Source organism: Neomonachus schauinslandi, chromosome 3, assembly GCF_002201575.2.
Source record: "Neomonachus schauinslandi chromosome 3, ASM220157v2, whole genome shotgun sequence".
NCBI lineage: Eukaryota > Metazoa > Chordata > Mammalia > Carnivora > Phocidae > Neomonachus > Neomonachus schauinslandi.
This window is the reverse complement of record NC_058405.1, coordinates 30,609,589-30,612,051: the sequence shown is the minus strand read 5'-3', so window position 1 is coordinate 30,612,051 and position 2,463 is coordinate 30,609,589. Positions and strand designations below refer to the sequence as shown.

The window sequence follows — 2,463 nt, the reverse complement described above, 5'->3', positions numbered from 1 at the left end:
CAGGTAAAGACTTACTGCTAAGAGACAGGAACTCAGAAAGCAGGTGGGACTCCAGAACCGTGCCACAGTAGGACAGCTGGTCTTCATGGCCAGCCCACTGAATTTCCAGAAACTGAATAGGCTGGCCTCCCTCTGCGATTTCAAGGCACTGTTATTCCCACAGACTCCCCAAGCCCTGCAAACAGGCTTGTGATTGATCGTTCAACCCCTAAGGCAATCCCAGGGCTCCCAAACCTGCACTAAAACAAAATGGGCTACAGTTCTCCAGCCGTTCTTCCTCAACTTTATGGGTAAATTCGAGGAAAGGATTACAGGAAGTCACACTTGAGCCTGCCTCTGGCCCAAGCCCCAGTGCAGCATGACCGGCAATAAATCAGATACTGCATTCTCATCCCCAGCTGGCTTGTGTCTAACCCACAACTGATTCAGAATTAGGAAGGAAGAAGGGTAAGTAAATAAGCTCTGTAATTGAGGTTACCCCAATATCAGGGGGTTGGTACTTTTATCCCGCAGGCTTTAGGGAACAGGAGGGACCTGTCACCAGTTCCAAGCAGGATTAAGGCAGGTAAAACTCATGGTGGGGTTTGTGAACGTAACCGTGACCACATGATGGATTGGTAGGAGAAGGGTAAGACTGCAAAAATGAACCAAAACTGAGTAAGCGACAGCAAGAGGAAAATGAATAATGGCTTGAACAACAGAGTTGCAATGAGTATGGAGAGGCACTGGGGGACACAGAGGTTGTGCAGAAGATGAAAATCTCACCAGTAGAGGAAATACAGCAAAAGGGCAGGCACATCCTGTATGCCAGCACCCAGATGAAACTCTGTGGACTGTAAATGGAGACAAGTCACTCACTTGGTTTTTGTTGGAGGGAAGGGAGCAGCAGATAGCTGGAATTATATCTGAAGCAGAAGGAAAGACTTTAAAATCCCTGTTTGCTTTGCACTTGAAAAGGATTTGTCCTGAAAATTGCCAAGCTGTATAGATGTTCTTAGGGATCTTGGCAAGACATACACAAAAGAACGCCTCGGTTATTCCTGGGGATGGAAACGGAGATGGAAGCGCAGAGCGCCGGGGCCGAAGACGGCTTCACCCAAGTCACCCGCAAGGGTGGCCGGTGGGCGAAGAAACAGCAGGCTGAGCAGCTGGGTGAAGAAACAGCAGGCTGAGCAGCTGTTCGCGGCAGGGGACGGAGGGGATGCGGGCTGCATGGATACGGAGGAGGCCCGGCCCGCGAAGAGGCTGGTGTTCCCGCCCCTCGCCGGGGATGGATTCCTGGGTGGGAAAGAAGAAACAAGGAAAATTCCAGTCCCAGCTAACAGATACACACCATTAAAAGAGAACTGGATGAAGATATTTACTCCTATTGTAGAACATTTGGGACTTCAGATATGTTTAACTTGAAATCGAGGAATGTAGAAATTAGGACTTGTAAAGAAACCAAGGATGTTAGTGCTTTGACAAAAGCAGCTGATTTTGTGAAAGCCTTTATTCTTGGGTTTCAGGTGGAGGATGCACTTACCCTCATTAGGTTGGATGACCTCTTCCTAGACTCTTTTGAAATTACAGATGTAAAGCCCCTAAAGGGAGGCCACCTGTCAAGGGCAATAGGAAGAATCGCTGGCAAAGGATGAAAAATCAAATTCGCCATAGAGAATGTGACATGGACACGGACAGTTTTGGCTGATGTGAAAGTTCACATCCTTGGCCCTTTCCAAAACATCAAGATGGCAAGAACTGCCATTTGCAACCTCATCGTGGGAAATCCTCCATCAAAGGTTTATGGCAATATCCGAGCTGTGGCTAGCAGAGCAGCAGATCAATTCTGATTTCAAATCAGAGGCTTTTTATCTTGTCTTTGGACTCTAGAGAAAAAGCCCTTGTCCTCTGCATGTGGTCATAAGAAACCAAGAGAAGAACTTTTCAGTCACTTTAAGCCTCCATCGCTTCTTCTGTTCTCAGCCAGAAGCATCAACAGAAAGGTTTGATAATATTCACATGCAGCAACTTGAGGATAATTCCCATATCTGAATTTAGTATCATAATTATACTTACACATTAATTATAATTTATCATTTCACTTTAAATAAAAGATTTGCACAGTTTAAAAAAAAAAAAGAACGCCTCGGTTGCCTTACCGAGGCACAGGCCCCTGGGACCTAACACAGGCACCTAGGTCCCACCAGCCCCACTAGGTTAGATAATGAGGTTAATTACATTCCTTCTGGGCTCCCTTTAACCTGGATGAAAGCACAGCGCTAAGCTAGCCTAAAGGATTCACCTGCCTGTAGAAATATGCAGACCAGAAAGATATGAAACACACCTCCGTGATTTATAAAAGCCGGCAGAGATTACCTGCCCAAATGAGTGTGTAGCATCTGTCCAGTTCCTTCGATATTCCTTCCCTGACGGGGATTCTATGAAACACTGCATTTCTTTCCATACTTAACCTTCCCTCCT

The 2,463-nt window shown here is 46.3% G+C and overlaps 1 pseudogene; it reads left to right on the top strand.

The window, feature by feature from the left end:
- Window positions 1–1,046: 1,046 nt before the first annotated feature.
- On the top strand, window positions 1,047–1,832 carry LOC110587724 (annotated as a pseudogene).
- The last annotated feature ends 631 nt before the right edge of the window (window positions 1,833–2,463 follow it).